This window comes from Carex rostrata, chromosome 6 (genome assembly GCF_964058835.1).
Source record: "Carex rostrata chromosome 6, lpCarRost1.2, whole genome shotgun sequence".
Classification (NCBI taxonomy): Eukaryota; Viridiplantae; Streptophyta; class Magnoliopsida; order Poales; family Cyperaceae; genus Carex; species Carex rostrata.
The window spans coordinates 12,678,548-12,699,152 of NC_135923.1; the positions used below are offsets into that span (position 1 = coordinate 12,678,548).

A 20,605-nucleotide genomic window follows, 5' to 3' on the forward strand; every position below is an offset into this window, starting at 1 on the left:
TTTTCAATAAATCTAAAAAAATAGTAAAAAATTTCCAAAAAATGTAAAATTTGGTCTCCAAACACATATTAATATGGAGAACAAGATGAACGGTTCGGATCGACCATTAGAATTTTGAAAAGTCGAATATTGAGCCGTTGCATGGAAGCCCTCTATGCTATGCATAGCATGCTAGCATATTCCTATATATATATAAAGAGAGAGAGAGAGAGAGATCCGAGATTTTTATTTTTACCCAAAAAATAAATAATTTTATTATAAATAACCACGTTTTTCGAAAAATTATATTTATGCCCAAACCGCATATATTCCTGGCGGTCCGAATCGAAATTTTTTTTTTTTTTTTTTTTTTCTTTTCTTTTCTTCCTTAAGCACTATAACTAAAATGCAAGTTATCAATAGTTATGCCAATACACCAATTATTAAGGTTAGGAACTTTAAACTTCAAAGTACACTAGTGGAGAACTTGGAATTAGTGTCGGCTGTTTATGGGTATTAGTGTCGGACATTAGGCGACACTAATCGGGCTGATACTAATACTTTGTAAATAGCCGACACTAAAAGTAAGGCATTAGTGTCGGCTGTTTAGTAAATGACCGACACTAATACTAACTTTTAGTGTCGGCTATTTATTAAAAAGCCGACACTAATACTTATTAGTGTCGGCTATTTATTAAAAAGCCGACACTAATACTTATTAGTGTCGGCTTTTTAATAAATAGCCGACACTAATGTTTTTTTTTTTTTTAAAAAATAAATTTCAAAAATTCACTATAAATCATAGAAAATTCTAAAAATGAAAATTTTTGTTCTGGAATGCTCATATATTTTTGCTTAACTATATATAAAACAAAGATATCAAATAATTCATCATAATTTACAAATAACACTCACTAAATAAAATATCATCCAAATTGCTCATTTATTGTTATCATACAAACCCTAAAACAGAAAATACATACATAAAAGATACATAAAAGACCCTAAAAACTCTAAAATTATAAAGACTATACCAAAAGTCCATGAAGGAAGGCTCGGATCGCGAATCTGAGCCCGAAAAAACCCTAAAAACTCTGAAATTGTAAAGAAAATTCGAAAAATCTATATCCGACGGTCGGATCGGGCTGGAAAATAAGTTAGCTTGGATTTGGGGTTGTGGAGCTCATGTCAAAATTTCAGCCCGATCCGACGGACGGATCAAAAGTTACGCCCCTTTTCGTGAAGCATGCGCAGAAGAAGCGGCGGAGAGAAGCGCTTTTCGCGAAGCATGCGCAGAAGAAACTTATCAAAATCATATTTTTATATAAATAATAAAATTTTTAAGCTAATTGTAGCACTGCCAAGTTTCATGCAGAATCTCCGAACAGAATGGGAGATATAAGCTCGCAAAAATAGCCCCAACCGATGAATGTTTCATCCGGGGTCCAACTTTGCATCTCTGGTTTCCTTAGCAAAACATCTCCAAAAATCATGAAAATTTACCGACATACAGTCTCGACATCCTAGAACAACACTGCCAAGTTTCATCCTAGAACACCCTAATTATTCGTGATAAATTAAACGCATTTTATTTAACTAACTAACCTATTATAATTACCTATCTACTTCGAAGTTTAAAGTTCCTAACCTTAATAATTGGTGTATTGGCATAACTATTGATAACTTGCATTTTAGTTATAGTGCTTAAGGAAGAAAAGAAAAGAAAAGAAAAGAAAAGACAAGAAAAGAAAAGAAAAGAAAAGAAAAGAAAAGAGAAAAAAAAAAAAAATTTCGATTTGGACCGCCAAGAATATATGCGGTCCGAATTAAAAATTCGGCCCGCCAGGAATATATGCGGTTTGGGCATAAATATAATTTTTCGAAAAAAGTGGTTATTTATAATAAAATTATTTATTTTTTGGGTAAAAATAAAAATCTCGGGAGAGAGATGGGCTATGGTGCATTGCAATGCATAGGCCCCTTGTGCATTGGACTATAAATCATTGATTCAAAGTCCAAATGACCGATCCAAACCGTTCATCTTATTCTCCATATTAATATGTGCTTGGAGACCAAATTTTACATTTTTGGAATTTTTTTTACTATATTTTTAGATTTATTGAAAATCTGGGTGAACAGTAAAAAAAACAGTATAAATTTCTGGACCATCAGATCAGCGATTTTCAAAGTGGCTTAATAAATAGTAAACAAATTCCAAAAAATGTAAAATTTGGTCTCCAAGCACATATTACTATGGAGAACAAGATGAACGGTTTGGATCGGTCATTTGGACTTTGAATCGATGATTTATGGTCCAATGCACAAGGGTGCCTATGCATTGCAATGCACCATAGCCCATCTCTCTCTCTCTCTGTATATATATATATATATATATATATATATATATATATATATATATATATAGGCTGTGGCTAATTTACTGTCGGCAACATTTCTGCCGGCGGTGCTGCCGCGTTTTATTTATTTTTGTGATATCCAAACAACAAATTCAAACTGTTAGATGTTTAATCTATACTATAATCTACTTGGAGACCAAATTTTACATTTTTTTGGAATTTTTTACTATTTATTAAGCTGGTTTGAAAACCGCTGTTTTCAATGCTGCAGAAATTTACTGAAAACAGCGGTTTTCAAACCAGCTTAATAAATAGTAAAAAATTTTCAAAAAATGTAAAATTTGGTCTCCAAGTAGATTATAGTATAGATTAAACATCTAACGGTTTGGATTTGTTGTTTGGATATCACAAAATAAATAAAATGCGGCAGCACCGCCGATAGAAATGTTGTCGGCAACAAATTAGCCGGACCATATATATATATATATATGAGGAGGGTTCAAATGCACCCAAATGCACCCTATTCTTTTTCTCCATTTTCAAAGTCCAAATAGTCAATCCGAACTGTTAGATGCGATATATATATTAAGATGTGCTTGGAGACCAAATTTTACATTTTTTGGAATTTTTTTTACTATTTATTAAGCCACTTTGAAAAATCGCTGATCCAATGGTCCAGAAAATGTAAAATCAGCGATTTTCAAAGTGGCTTAATAAATAGTAAAAAAATTCCAAAAAATGTAAAATTTGGTCTCCAAGTACATCTTAATATATATATCGCATCTAACGGTTCGGATTGACTATTCGGACTTTGAAAACGGAGAAAAACGATTTGAAAGATAGGGTGCATTTGGGTGCACAAAAATTTGGGTGCATTTGAACCCTCCTCTATATATATATATATAGAGAGAGAGAGTCTGGCTAATTTGCTACCGGAAGCACTTCGACTGAGGTGCTTACGGGGCTATATTTTATTATGTGATGTTCAAACAACAAATCCAAACTGTTAGATGTTTAATCTATATTAAAATCTACTTGGAGACCAAATTTTACATTTTTTTATAATTTCTTTACTATTTATTAAGCTGGTTTGAAAATCGTTGTTTTCAATGCTGCAGAAATTTACTGAAAACAACGATTTTCAAACCAGCTTAATAAATAGTAAAACAATTTCAAAAAAATGTAAAATTTGGTCTCCAAGTAGATTTTAATATAGATTAAACATCTAACAGTTTGGATTTGTTGTTTGAACATCAAATACGCTAATATGACCCCGTAAGCACCTCGCCGAAGTGCTGCCGGCAGCAAATTAGACATTCTCTCTCTCTTTCTCTCTCTCTCTATATATATATATAGAGGTTGGCTACTTACATAATCATATGAGGGTATATGCTTATAAGTAATTTTTTGTTTTCAAAATCCAAAAAGTCAATATGAACCGTTAGATGTGATCTCTATATTGAAATGTGCTTGGAGACCAAATTTTATATTTTTCTGAATTTTTTTACTATTTATTAAGCCACTTTGAAAATCGCTCATTCAACGGTCGCTTAACAAAATAGTAAAATCAGAAACCACCGTTGAATGAGCGATTTTCAAAGTGGTTTAATAAATAGTAAAAAAATTCAGAAAAATGTAAAATTTGGTCTCCAAGCACATTTCAATATAGAGATCACATCTAATGGTTCAGATCGACTTTTTGGATTTTGAAAACAAAAAAATTATTTATAAGCATATAACCACATATGATTATGTAAGTAGAGTAGCCAACCTCTCCCTCTCTCTCTCTATATATATAGGAGGGATCAGATGACACCGTGTATTTTTAAAGTCCAAACAGTTGATCCAAACCGTTCAACTTGATGGATATGTTAAAATGTGCTTGCAAATCAAATTTTACATTTTTCTGAATTTTTTTACTATTTATTAAGATGGGGACAAAAATCGAACAGTCTGAATATAGCGGTTTTGTTAAATACTTAATAAATAGTAAAAAAATTCCAAAAAATGTAAAATTTGATCTGCAAACACATTTTAACATATCCATTATGTTGAACGGTTTGGATCGACTGTTTGGACTTTAAAAACTTTAAAAATACACGATGTTATTCAATGTCACCAAAAAATGATGTCATCCAATCCCTCCTCATATATATATATATATATATGATGAGGGATCCAATTACACCCTTTTTTGTGACACTGAATTACACTCTTCATTTTCTAAATTTTTAAATTCTAAACAGTCGATCCAAACCGTTCAACATAATGGATATGTTAAAATGTGCTTGCAGATCAAATTTTACATTTTTGGAAACTTTTTTACTATTTATTAAGTATTTAACAAAATCGCTATATTCAGACCATTGAATTTTTGTACCCATCTTAATAAATAGTAAAGAAATTCAGAAAAATATAAAATTTGATCTGCAAGCACATTTTAACATATCCATCAAGTTGAACAGTTTGGATCGACTGTTTGCACTTTGTAAACATAGAGTGTAATCCGGTGTCATCAAAAAAAGGTGTAATTGGATCCCCCCCCCCTCTCTCTCTCTCTCTATATATATATATAGAGAGTAATGCTACCATACATTGCAATGCATATGCATTTTTGTGCATTGGACTATAAATCACCAGATTCAAAGTCCAAATAACCGATCCAAACTGTTCATCTTGTTCTCCATATTAACATGTGCTTGGAGACCAAATTTTACATTTTTTGAAATTTTTTTACTATTTATTAAGCCACTTTGAAAATTGCTAATCCAACGGTGTCTTTTGATTTTACTGTTACCGTTGGATTAGCGATTTTCAAAGTGGCATAATAAATAGTAAACACATTTCAAAAAAAAAATATTAAATTTTCATCTCCAAACACATAATAATATGGAGAACAAGACGAATGGTTTGGATCGGTTATTTGGACTTTGAATCCGGTAATTTATAGTCCAATGCACAAAAATGCATATGCATTGCAATGTATGGTCGCCTTACTCTCTCCATATATAATATATGTTCGGAGACCAAAATTTAATATTTTTTTGGAATTTTTTGTGATTTATTGAAAATCATTGTTTTTCATAAAAATCTAAACCATAAAAAACATCGATTTTCAATAAATCTAGGAAAATAGTAAAAGATTTCCAAAAAATATAAAATTTGGTCTCCAAACACATATTATAATATTGAGAACAAGATGAACGGTTTGGATCGGTTATTTGTTCTTTGAATCCAGTGATTTATAGTCCAATGTACAAAAATGCCTATGCATTCATATATATATATATATATAGAGAGAGAGAGATGGGCTAAGGTGCATTGCAATACATAGGCACCCTTGTGTATTGGACCATAAATCACCGATTTAAAGTCCAAATGATCGATCCAAGCCATTCATTTTGTTCTCCATATTAATATGTGCTTGGAGACCAAATTTTACATTTTTTGGAATTTTTTTTACTATTTTTATAGATTTATTGAAAATCTGGGGGAACAATAAAAACCAGTAAAAATTTCTAGACCACCGGATCAGCGATTTTCAAAGTGGCTTAATAAATAGTAAAAAAATTCCAAAAAATATAAAATTTGGTCTCTAAGCACATATTAATATGGAGAACAAGATGAACGGTTTGGATCGGTCATTTGGACTTTGAATCGATGATTTATGGTCCAATGCACAAGAGTGCCTATGCATTGCAATGTACCATAGCCCATCACTCATAAAGTGCATGGATTTCAACGGTTTGGATTCGATATTTGCAGTCGATCCGATATACTTTTGGAGTTGTGCTCACCAAACTCTCTTGGTGAGCATATCACACCCTAGCTTTACTCTATATATATATAGAGAGTTGGGCTAAAATGAGCCATGGAGTAAAACAAGTTTTTGCTTCATGGCACTATATTTCTATTTTGAAAATCCAAACGACAAATTCGAAATTCTCAACACGATCTCTATATTGAAATGTGCTTGGAGACCAAATTTTACATTTTTTGGAAGTTTTTTACTATTTATTAAGCCACTTTGAAAATCACTGTTCCGATGGTCCAGAAATTTCTGTAAAACAACGATTTTCAAAGTGGCTTAATGAATAGTAAAAAAATTCAAAAAAATATAAAATTTAGTCTCCAAGCACACTTCAATATAGAGAACATGTTGAAAGGTTCGAATCGGTTGTTTGGATTTTCAAAATGAAAATATGACATGGAGTACAAACGTGTTTTACTCCATGGCTCACAACAAGCATTTTCTACATTTTCAAAGTCCAAATCGTCGATCCAAACCGTTAGATGTGATCTATACAATAAAATGTGCTTGGAGACCAAATTTTACATTTTTTGGAATTTTTTTACTATTTATTAAGATGGGTACAAAAACTAGTCAAATTCAGACCATTGAATTTTGTACCCATCTTAATAAATAGTAAAAAAATTCCAAAAAATATAAAATTTGATCTAGAAGCACATTTTATTATGGAGATCATGTTGAATGGTTTGGATCGACGATTTGGACTTTGAAAATGTAGAAAATGGTTGTGGTAACTTGTTGTAACTCAAAAATTATTGTAACTTGATCCCTCCTCTCTCTCTATATATATATAGAGAGAGAGAGAGTGAATAATGTGCATTCGTATGCATATGGACCGATATGCATACGGTCCAAATTTAAAATTTCAAAATCCAAAACGTCGATCCGAATCGTTTATCTTGTTCTCCATATTAATATGTGCTTGGAGACCAAATTTTACATTTTTCTGAACTTTTTTACTATTTATCTATGTTACCCTGACACTCCTAGAAACCCATCTTACTAGTGTCCGACACGTATTCGACACCGAAACGCCGCCAACACGGCCACAATACGTATCAGACAAGCCAGCTGGCGCGTCGCCTTACGTGGTGTATCCTTAGTCCTTTGATATGGTCTCCGGCACGCTTTAACTCGTCTGGATACGACCTGGACACCGATCTGACACGGCCTGGTCCATAGCTGCTCCCTGTGCACCGCGCCTGCTGTGGTCCACCTAGCTAGGTTGTTGCTCCTGGTGCACCCAGCCTGCTATGAACCGCGTCAAAAATTGATTTTTTCTTGCGACAAGGAGGATTCGAACTCGGGTTGCTGCTGAAACCGCCAAAGTCACTAAACACTGGAATACTTTACCTTTGACGTTATAATCTACTAGTGTTTATATTTAATGTATATTCAGAATTTTTGATATTTAATTATATAATACAAGTATTATTAAATTAATTATATAATATAATAGGCGAGTCGTGTCCTTGAATTTTGAGAATTACCGTATCGCCGTACCCGTATCGTATCCGACACAATACCTGTACCCGTATCCATGCAACATAGCTATTTATTAAGCCACTTTGAAAATTGCTGATCCAACGGTTGTTGCTAATTTTACTGTTTTGTTAAGCCACCGTTGGATCAGCAATTTTCAAAGTGGTTTAATAAATAGTAAACAAATTCAGAAAAATGTGAAACTTGGTCTCCAAACACATATTAATATGGAGAACAAGATGAACGGTTCGGATTGGCGTTTTGGATTTTGAAATTTCAAATTTGGACCGTATGCATATCGGACCATATGCATACGAATGCACATTAGTCACTCTATATATATATATAGAGGAGGGTTCAAGTACACCATCATTTTGGTGCTGCAATATGCTCCACATAGACTACATCTTTTACCTTCATTTTCAAAGTCCGAATAGTCAATCCGAACCACTCAACATGATCTTCATAATAAAATATGTTTGGAGACCAAATTTTATATTTTTTAGATATTTTTTTTTTACTATTTTTTAAGATAGATACAAAATCACTTTTTTAAGGAGATTCTCGACCATCCGATAAAGTCATATTTTACCTATCTAAAAAATAATAAAATAATTCTAAAAATATAAAATTTGGTCTCTAAGCATATCTTATTATGAAGATCATGTTGAGCGGTTTGGATCGACTGTTCGGACTTTGAAAATGGAGATAAAGTATATGGAGCATATTGGAGCACCAAAATGATAGTGCATTTGAACCCTCCTCATATATAGAGAGTGAGAGAGAGTGACTAATGTGCATTCGTATGCATATGGGCCGATATGCATATGGTCCAAATTTGAAATTTCAAAATCCAAAACGTCAATCCGAACCGTTCATCTTGTTCTCCATATTAATATGTGCTTGGAGACTGATATCTCCATATTATATCTAAATTACAGCCCTGATTTACACTGAAACCTGTGCTTTAAAGCCTATAAATGTGGACTTTTTACTTATATTTCGATGAAATGTGGTACTGCTATGCTTTGTTTGGTATTTTGCAGGAAAGAGGGCGAAAAACTGGATCTGACTACTTTTCGTACGGCCCGTATGACATTTTGTACGGCTCGTACAAGATCTACCCAACTGCACAGAAGGTTCCACAACAGAGGCACAAAGTCTCCAAGACAAAGCACAGGCATACGGCCCGTACGGGGTCCCCTACGGCCCGTACGGGGTCCCATACGGCCCGTACGGGGTCCCATACGGCCCGTACGGGGTCCCCTACGGCCCGTAGGGCGCAGATTCGGAAAATCCAGCTGGAATCTGAAATCAGCTTAATTTAAGGAGGCCGAAAAGGAAGCCTCTGGAGACGCGATCTGGGGCATTAAATGAGATATTTCCTTACCAAAAAAAGGGAGATTCACCACTGGAACTTGGACAAGCTTTCTTGGAGCAAAAGACAAGAGGAGGAGGAGAGGAAGAGAAGTGAAAAACGCGAGTTTGCAATGGATCTTCGGATTTCTCCACTGTTTTGTCATGAACTCTTTTATTTTCTGTTATTTGTGTTATCTTATGAACATGAGTAGCTAATTTACTTTGTTTCTAGGGTTAAGATGTAGTTTCTAGTTTGGTTTTGTTTGCATGTTACTTGGATTTTGTGTTGAATGCTTTGTTTTTACTTTGTTGAGTAGTATTTTGATTGCTTTATTTGTGCTTGCTTGAATTGATTAGTCATCCCGTTAGATGAATGCGCACATCTAAGTGTTAGGAGCCAAGTCTATGACATTTAATCCAACCGAATAAAGTATATGAAGTAGGGTTAAACCAAGGAGTACCTGAAAGGTGAAACTTTCCTTGAGGCGAAAGTCCTTGGATACTTTTAGTAAACCAACAAGTAACTTAGATAAATTAGGCCAAAATGCGAAAGTTGAGGTTTAACGCATCTAAGAGGGAAGTATTTGAGTCCGGTAATCGGGTACTAGGCCAAAATGCGAAAGTTGAGGTTAGGTATCTAGATCTGGTCGATAGAAACCCTAAACATTAGTATCAACACAGAAAACAGTAGCTGCAGCATTAACTCGGGGTCCCCTACGGGCCGTATGGATTCCCATACGGGCCGTATGCCTCGGGACTGAACAGAAATGAAATCTGAACCCTGGAAACGCCTTTTTATCATTTGAAAACAACTTTAATTCTTTTTATTGTCTTTTAAACTTGTCATAAATCAGTAGAATTGTTAGGATTAAATCAAACCAATTTTTCTCACTTCTAGAATCTCAAGTAATTTTAAGACGAGTCCGGTCATTTTCTTTCGTCCCTGTGGATCGATACCTGAGCATACTCATCGATAGGATAGTGCACTTGCTATCTGATTTGACAGAGTATAACAAAGGATTAAAAGGTATAGCTTGCTATACTGAAACTTTGTAGCATATATTCTGTGCGAACAGAGACCAAATTTTACATTTTTCTGAATTTTTTACTATTCATTAAGGCACTTTGAAAATTGCTGATCCAACGGTGGTTGCTAATTTTATTGTTTTGTTAAGCCACCGTTGGATCAGCAATTTTCAAAGTGTTTTAATAAATAGTAAAAAATTCATAAAAATGTAAAATTTAGTCTCCAAGTACATATTAATATGGAGAACAAGATGAACGGTTCGGATCGACGTTTTGGATTTTGAAATTTCAAATTTGGACCGTATGCATATCGGCCCATATGCATACGAATGCACATTAGTCACTCTCTCTCTCTCTCTCTCTCTCTCTATATATATATATATAGTAAGGCTGTTATGTTTTTCAAATTAAAGTGGGTGTATTAATTTGTGCTCTTATCTTTAGTTTTAAAGTTCAAAACGTCGATCCGAACCGTTCAAGTTGGGACAGAATTTTCTAAAAAATAATAATTTTCAAAAATTCTAAAAAAGTATTAAAAAGTTTTCAAAAAATATAAAATTTGGTCTCCAAGCACAATTTAACATGGATATCAACTTGAACGGTTCGGATCAACGTTTTGAACTTTGAAAGTAGAGATATGAGCGCAAATTAAAACACCCACTTTAATTTGCAAATTAAGCATGGTAGCCTTACTATATATATATATATATATATAGAGAGAGAGAGAGAGAGAGAAAGAGAGTAAGGCTACCATACATTGCAATGCATAGACATTTTTGTGCATTGGACTATAAATCACGTGATTCATAGTCCAAATTACCGATCCAAACTGTTCATCTTGTTCTCCATATTAATATGTGTTTGGAGACCAAATTTTATATTTTTTTTGGAATTTTTTACTATTTATTAATCATTTTGAAAATCGCTGATTGAAAGGTGCCTTTTGATTCTACTGTTACCATTGGATAAATTTATCCTGTCCAGACATTGTAACTAGACTGAATAAACCATCCCCGTTTTTCTAGATTTCAATTGTTCACCAAAACGATTCTCTTTCACGATATTTTTTTATTTTTATTTTCTATTAATAAAATAATCGGGAAGACTGATGGTTAGATCTGCACCAGCCAACCAAATTTTATCACCACAATTTAACTACAGTTTTAAAATGAAATGAAAACGACTAGGTGAGCCGACCAATAGTAAAGATGTTGAAATTTATGTACTTGTGTTGTGGCGCCAAAATAATATCGCTGTCTAGATAGCAGAGAGGGCAGAGGGATAATAATTTTAATTTTGTACACATGTCAGCTGTTAACATGTCTTTCAATCATACACATTTACTCTCCATGCTAACAGTATGGAAAAGTTTGGATTTCGCTAACTGGACTTGTCGCAAACCAGAAAATCAGAAAATCCAATCTAGTTCAGTCGTCCTGTTCTTATCTAAATTAAAGTCTGCTCTATTGGAAATTGGTATAAATTTGGATTTCTTTACTTTGCTCACAAAATAAGATATAAAATTTTGAACATTAATTTGCATTTATAATAGAGAATAAATTGATATATTGGGTGAGAATTTTTAATACACTAAAGACATGTATAATAGCTTTGAGTTGATAGCTTCTACCAAGCCTTTCCAAATAATAAAAAAGGGACATATATAGTAGAGAATAAATTGATACATATCGTGTGAGAATTTTGTAGAAAAACACAAAAGGGTAATATTATTTAAAAAATATTTTAGACATAAAAAGTATCTTAAGTTAATAAAGAAGGAAATATGACGCACCAATATCATGAAAGTGATGTATCTTTATGTTAAGAAGGATACATTTATTAACTGTCGTATGCTTTTTCTCACAAAATAAAAACTGTCGTATGCTATCAGTTGACTTGACGCAGGTAAATGGTAAGCCAATACCATTTCTTCATAATTCTTTTTATTCTAGAAGAGCCTGTGCAATAGAAAGCCAGACATTGCGGCCTTGCGGGCGCCCATAGAACACCTGTTAAACAAAAATCTTTGAATGGAGATCTGTGCGGTTTTGATGGAATTAGAAATAATACTGTTCTATTTATCTCCTTATTAATTAAACCATGAAACTAATTCCTCATAAAAGAAAAGGCTCAGCTATTGCGGGCACTCATAGGATATCAATTCAACGAAAGCGTTGGATCGATATCTCTGCATTTTGTTGGAATTAATGGAGGAATTAATAATAATAGTTCTATTGAGCATGTGCACAACAATATTTTTTTTCATCCATTATCTATCATATTTTTAATTTGACATTTATATGGTACCTGTTGGATTGGAAAAATATGATATACACTGATATATAGTACGCATTATGACTTATTCGGCTGAGACTCCATGACTTGGTAGTTGGTATATATTAACCCTAAATTATTATTGTGTTATATTTGATATTTATTTTGTTGTCTCGGTCAACTTAACACAGGAAGAGGTGAACTGCCGATTCATATTTTTCTCAGAAAGGAAATTTATCACCATCATGTGTTGGTAATGTGTGGACATAATAGTCAGGTGAGTAATCATATTTTTTGTAATAGGAGGTTCCGTTTAACCAGAAGGTCTTGACCCCAGTATGAAACGTAGTGCATTAATTAATTATGTGATTGATATTGCTGTATCACAATTCACACTTTACCAATCATCTCTTGTTGAAGAACACAAAATTCAATGGCTAATAAAGGGCCACTTGTGAATCACCTCAAAGAAAAAGACTATATCATTATGGCAAATTGTCATAGATGAATATGACATTGGAGCAACCCAGTGAAATGATTAATATATATCTGTTGAAAGTTACTCCACGTCATCATACTAATCAATTAAATGCTTGGGTTTTCGCTGTTTCATATTTATTCATACAGAAGATTGAATATTTGCCTCCATAAAGAAAAGGCATGTCACTTTCAAGCACTGTACAGTCCAATGTAGACCTTTAAGATATCAATGATGCTAGATCAGCAATGGAAGTGGTTGATGAAAACAACAGGCAATTGATTGTTAATTTGATTCCATAAAATATGAAATTGAGTGACCAGAAGGTTTGAATAAAAATTAAGTACAATTAAATTGAATAAAAAAACGGGAAGAAAAGATTGAATCATGATCAGCACGCTTAAACTATAAGTTCAACCAACCCTTCTAACTGTCCTAATTCCTAAAATTAAGTACAATCAAATTGAGCTACGTTTTCCGCAACCGTCTATGAAAATTATTTTGGATGAAAAGCTTTTTAAATATAAGGCAAATATATTAACAACGTTGTTTTGGTTCATACAATACACTAATTAAATAAAATCATATATGACTTGTGTTGCATGAAGTCAAAACAGCTCCGTCAATATCTTTACCAAAATATAAACCTGCAGCCTCTGTTTATATATTTTGAATGTTTTAACGTTTTAAAAAATGGGAGCTTCAGCTAAGCTCAACAGAAAGGGGACAGAGGCTCTCCTATAAATATATATATTTTTTTTTTTCATTTTTGTCCTTTCAAATTTATATTTTCTTCAAAAACTATAACTACTAGCATCCTTCGTAAAATACCATAAAATTTGATGACAGTGGGTTTTACATGAGTTGCTAACGGCAATCCTACGACCTACGCAGTAGTTTTATTCGAATGAAATTTTGAGATCTATTTTACAATGATCCAATTATCATCTTAGTGTTCTCGGAGTCTATCATAGCTGAAGTCAACTGAAAAAAGGTAATAAAATAGTTTCTGTATGAACCCGTAAAATATGTGAGAAAATAAAGAATCCAATTACTAAGTATTACAAATATTTCTTTTAGGATTAGTTCCTATTGTTTTAGCGTTTTGTCGCAAAAAAATGAAAAATAAATAATGTGAAAAAATTGTCTATTTTATTTCATTTTCAAGCACATTTAATAATATTAATTTACAAAATTTTACTACTACTCTCCATTTTATTTCAGTTCGTAATACATCTCAAACGGGATAAAAATACAATCTTATTCGCATCAAACGGAAACCTCTTATATGAAAAAATAGTTTACACTTGACTTATATACACACAAAGAGTGTGTAATGGAAGGTGAAGGAAGTAGGAGTGTAAACGGCCATATACAGATCAGATAGTGGTCAAATTGTATCCTTATATTTTATAATTTTTCGGATACAGATACAAATATGGATTGGATATTAAAACGCTATGGATACGGATCGGATATCTGATGGATACGGATTGGATATGAATATAATTAAGATAATTAAAAATAAATTACTAATACATATTCCAATAAAAAAAAAAATTACTAATACGGATCGAAAAATTTAAGTAATTTTCTGGATTCGCATCCAGATTAAATTGGATAATATCCGATCCGTTTACATCCGTAAAAAGCGAGTTCACCTCCTCTGCATTCTGAATTGGAGGTGAAATAAATCAGTAATTTTCTATACACAGTTCACCTCTCTGTTCCCTCCGTCTTCTCTCATTTTTTTTTAATTCTAAAGCAAGTAAACTTCTCTAATCAGGCCCGGTTAAGAGAGTGTTTTATTTTCTTCCCTTCCACTATTCCTTTGTTCTAATACGCAGGGTCATTATTCATCTATTACGCACGATCATTATTCATCTATGCATTGCCTCTTCTTTTTCGAGTATATTGATCAATCTCCAAATAAAACGAGTAATATGAGTATCTTACCACTAGAGAAAAATACTTCACTATCGGCTGAAATCGCGTTGCACTATTGGATTCTGATCCGTTGCTTATTGCCCCAATTGAAAATGTACATACATATGCTATTGGCTCAAAACCGATGGTATTAATCAATATATCATCGGCAGCGCACGTTTGGCCATCGGGTTTGACGAACCCAACGCCATCGCTTTCATTTCGCCACCGACTGAAAATGTGATTGACGATGTTTAATGAATTTCAATAGCCGATTGCAACAGTGTCTTGCAACATCTATTTTGTTTGAGTTGGTGTTGGCAGATCATAATTTTCTAGTGGTCATTAATATCTGAGCCGATGGTGATGTATATGTAATTATTATCTTTAATTGTTAATTCTTGAATTACGGACTATTTTTAAAACATATATATTATACATATTGTTGATTATACTATTACTAAAACTAACATTATAAAATATTACTCAAATACTCACACTATACTAACTACTAAATACACTACAAACATTCTAATACAACTAACACACTTGCCTCAACAGAGAACTACTTCCCATGACTTATCTCCAAGTATTTATCATACCCTCCTATTTATACTACTTCAAAGTCGATATATAACTTTCTAGAAGAATCCTTCACCGACTTTGATTAACAAAGCATAAACTATAGTTTAATTGATTTTCTAGATTACTTCTATAGAAGCATCTAGCAATTTACCAACTATACATGTCGGTTAGAAGATTCTTGAATATGTAATGGGCTTGGGCTTTGAAAGATGGTGTTGATATTTCAACACTCTCCCTCAGCACCGACTTGACATTGTCTTGATCTTCGGTACTTCGTGTTTATCTGAATCGTCATACTTCTTGTTTTTTTATTTTGATTTTATAAGCTTGAAGTTGCTTAGACGTTTGCGGTCGATCATCCAGAATAGTAATTTGCAGCTTATGATGTTTTGGAATATTCTTCGCACGCTGCCTTGGCGCAAGTCGTTGTTGAATTTTCTCTTGATGGATCATCAGACGAGCTGCATCTTCTTGCACAAACTCTCGTCCTGCATTCTTCTACGCAACAACAATACTCATCTGTGTCATCTCGTCATTATCACCCTTCTTGGTGATAGTCGCCATCTCAGTGCTCTCTTGTGGCTTCTCCTCATTAGCCACCGTGAACCTCATAGCTTCGGTCTCCTTCTTGATCGATTCTTTAACTGGTTCTTCAAAGAACCATGACTCGAAGTCGATATCCTCATCCATAGGCTCACCAGCCTCTTCGACGTCCACTACGTCGGTCACTGACCGCATCGCAACAGCCGTCACTGCGTCCCACTCTTCTTTTGGGAACTCCTCTAGTGTCTTCTCCTTCGTGGTTAGCATGAATCTTCATTCTTCTTGAGCTGGCACTCTCTCGCATAGTGCACTCATCGTCCGCAACTATAACACTCTACTCTTCGACTCCGGTATTCACCACTTTCGGCTCCTTTGCCCTCTTGGCCTTTAGGAGCTCCCCCTGAACATGAGCACCTCTTGCATTGTTCATGACGAGCATGCTCCGTCTCAGGTTGTTGTCGATGCCGGTCCCTGCTCGACTCTCCACGTCGACCACTATACAGGGCCTTCTCCTCTTCATGCTTCACCGTCAAACCTGCTAGCTGCTTGGCAAGAGCTTCTTGACTGGCCAACAAATTCTCTAGTTCTAACAAGGTTGGTTGTGTTGTCCATCCTTGAATTGCTGTGATGAAGGCGCTTGTTGTACCTTAAAAAAGTTGGAAATAATTATCTGGACAAATTTAATGATGAAGATCAACTTGTAGGTACAAACAATCACAACCTACCACTTTTTCTAATTGGCAAATGTGAAGGCCAGAGGGTAACTCGCATGCTTATAGACTCGGGTCCCTCCATCAACCTTATACCCCAAAAGACTCTGGATCGTCTGATCCTCAGTTCACATTACTATACCAAAGACAAGATCACAATACATGCCTTCAACCACAAGACTGAACAGTCGGTGGGAGTGATCAAACTATACTTCAAGATTGGAGGAATCCATGAAGTGATGAAATTCTATATCATAGATGTTGATACAACCAACAATGCACTAATAGGGCGGCCATGGTTACATAAAAATAATGATGTCCCCTCAACCCTCCATCAATGCGTGAAATATGCAAAAGATGACAAGGTAAGGCGGATCAATAGGGAAATGAAACCTGATATGGTGAAATCAATGCTAATAATATTTATAACCCTAATTGTCTACTTTACAATCGATTCACAAGCGTATGAATCTATCATATAGTATAGATTGGGGTGTCGATCTGCAGGAATGGTTTATTAAAAGATCTAAGGTGTAAACTAAATCTAGGTTATTGATTCTTTTATGTTGGGTGATTGTGTTTGGTTGAATGATTGTTGGTTATTTGGTTGTAATAGTAGTAGATTAAGTGTTTAGAAGATGAGCTTCTAGAGAATCAAACATTGTATCCTCCAAACTTGTATAATCTAGGTTCTGGTTAACATAACAATTGCATATGTATCGATCCAAAGACGAAGGTAATTGTAATTTCTACTTAAATTAAATTAAAACTAAATAAATTGCAAGTAAGTAAAAGGGGAGGGTTGTTGCAAATTAACTAAATTTGGGTTCAATACCCGAAGCTGTTGGTTTGTAACAAGAATTAAACTAATTGCAATTATAAAAAGGTTTTGTGATCAAGATAACGAAGTCTAAGGGCCTTTGGTCAACAATCACTTGGTCATTCTATTTACTTTTGGAGTTCTCTAAATTCATGTTATTGTCTTAATGGGAATTGGTTTATCTACCTCCTAACATAACCTTTCATAATTTCATGTCTTCACATTAATATACCACCAACTTAGGTTGTCACTATCTATTTGGGTTCTTTAATTGAAGTCATCTACTATTACTAATTGGTATTGTATTTGATAAATTCCTGATTAACGTATCACTAAGCTCCTCCTCTCTAGGGATGGATGTAATGAATTCTAATTGCTCTTTACTATAATATGTATTTTTCTTTTATGTCTATTTGAGATTTCTTTATACTAAGAATGCTATTGAAATATGTCATTACATACATAGTTCTGTCTACAGATGGTTCAATGTCCTCCACATACTAATAGGTTTTATAAATCGTTGTACCTCGGTATGAGTGGAGATACATGCAAGTACTATAAACACTTCGGCTAACGAGGCCTGGCCGCGGTTCAAAGGCTAGGGTTCGAACCCAGTGGGCTCCCTTAGCAGGATATAGATTAGATAGCATTTCGAGGTTTAATTAGGAATTTATTTGTTATTTGTATCCTATATGCTATGAGGTTGCATAGTCGTTGCGTCCTTGTGTAATAAGCACTTACATGACATACATGTAAGTACTAGCACCTAAGCAACATAGCACCGGGCTATTATTTGTAATGAATAGGGTTTAGGGCTATTACTTAGTGAGTAATAGGGGGATATAATTGATTAAATTGGTGTGAGTGGTTTAATTACATTATATCCTGTGATAATCAGAATTGTCTCCCACAAGCCGGCCTTAGAGCCGGAGAACCTTTCAAATACGTATAGAACCGAACCCAAGTAATCCGTGGGGAATTAAAGTACCAGTATGCGGCTCTACTCTGCGAGGTGGTCTATATCACATACGGTAGTGACAGAAGGCCGTAGGCGAGGCCGTATGCAGTAGTGACAGTGCCGTATACGAGTAGACATGAGTACCAAAAATATTGTATTGAGTTAATTAGATGGAATTCATCCAAAACCCTAGAGGCTCGCTAAACTTAGTTTACAGCAATTAGCATCTCCACCTATATCATCGCTAGAGTGAACTGTAAAATAAAACTGCACCTATTATTATTATTATTTAATATTCACGCAACCTAAAAAAACCCGAAGAACCTAGACTAATGTTATTGTTGTTAAACTACTAAGATCTATCCCTGTGGATCGACACCCAACACTACTACACGGTAGGATTATGCGTTTGTAATCCAACAGAGTAGCATTAGGCTAACTAAGTATATTTTTATATATACTAAACGTTAGTAGTACTCATTTAGAGTCATCAGTTCTCTTCTTAATCTATTTTCTTTAATCTCCTCTAAATCTTTTATTTCTTCTTGTAGGTGCATACACTGGCTAGATACACGAGATCCAGTCTAGCTCTCATCTCAAGCAAGAAGTTAACTCCTCTCTCAACTTCAGCCAAGAGGAAGAACGTTAGAAAGCAAGACCCCTCCAAGGGAATTCTACCCAAGCCTTCCGAGATGTCTTCCCATGGTGAAGATCCACTGAACTCGCCACTACAACACAACAACTGAGTGAAAGTCAATGAAGAAGAGACTAGGCCTATCAAGGACTATTCCATACCAACTGGGGAACACAACAGAAGTAGTATCAGGATACCCGCCGCCAATACTTAAACCAAACTCAAGACTTCATACATACATGAAGTGCAAAGGAACTGATTTGAAGGCCGGCCGAGAGACAACCCCCAAATCCACATCTCAGACTTCCTCACTATTAGTGACTCCATATGACAAGGAGTAGAGCAAGACCACATGCCTCTCTGCCTATTTCCCTTCTCACTTCGACCAAGATCGAAAGCATGGCTAGACTCTCTAGATCCCGAGTCAATCACAACCTGGGACGAGCTCGCCACTGCCTTCCTTGCTAAGTACTTTCCACCGAAGATGATCACTGACTATCGATCGAGAATCACTAGTTTTCAACAACAAGACGGAGAATCTATGAATGATGCATGGGAGCGCTACAAGGACCTCTTACGAGAGTGTCCCCACCAAGGACTTGGCAAATAGTTAGTTCTACAATCCTTCTATGATGGTCTCTTCCCTCATCTAAAGAAAATACTAGACTCGTCCGTCGGAGGAGCTTTCATTAGTCAAAACGTCAAGGATGCCAACCGGATCATAAATGACTTGTATTAAAGTCAAAAATAAACTTCGGTACGTTCTCCAAACAGGGCCGCCACTCCGGGCAAGCACAATGTCAATGACTTCACCCTCCTCACTGCTAAAGTGGACGCATTAACTAATGCTGTATCCAAGCTATCATCCCAAAAGGCAACAGTGGCAAATGTTTAACATGCGAAGATTGTGGAGAGCCTCACAATCCTGAAAACCCTTGTCCTCTCATGACCCAGGCCGAGGCCGAACAAATTGCTATGGTAGGAAATCCTCAATCTAACAATTACAATTCTAACTATTATAATGCAGGAATGAAAAACAATCAAAACTCTACCTTCAACAATCTCTCTTTATTGCTCTCTTTCTTTATGTACTTTGTCTCTTTTGTTGTTGAACCTGCCATGTGCGGCTAAGCAACCCTTTTCTAGGGTAAAGACATGTAATACAACACTCTAATTGAAGTTGTTTACACCACTCTATTAGTGTCTCCAAATGGCAAGATAATAGGGCATTTATAGCCTTAATACAACACTCCAATAGATGGTGTTTGGAGCACTCTAGTAATGTCTCTACATGGCAACATAATAGGTCATGTCCAACCCTAATACAACACTCCAATTGATGGTGTTTGGAGCACTCTAGTAGTGTCTCCAGATGAAAAGATAATTGGGCATTTACAACCCTAATACAACACTCTAATTCAAGGTGTTTGGAGCACTCCAGTAGTGTCTCTATATGGCCAGATAATTGGGTATTTCAAACCTTAATACAACACTCCAATTGAAGGTGGTTGGAGTACTCTAGTAATGTCTCTAGATGGCAAGATAATATGACATTTAGAAACCTAATACAACACTCTTACTGATGGTGTTGGAGGCACTCTAGTAGCGTCTCTCTATGGGTAGATAAGAGGGCATTTACAACCATAATACAACACTCTAATTG

At 34.8% G+C, this 20,605-nt stretch overlaps 1 non-coding gene across 1 annotated transcript; it reads right to left on the reverse strand.

Moving 5' to 3' along the window:
• Positions 1–19,436: 19,436 nt before the first annotated feature.
• On the reverse strand, positions 19,437–19,542 carry LOC144556340 (small nucleolar RNA R71). Its single transcript, XR_013512347.1, has one exon. It is a non-coding gene; the product is annotated as a small nucleolar RNA R71 (small nucleolar RNA).
• Positions 19,543–20,605: the final 1,063 nt, after the last annotated feature.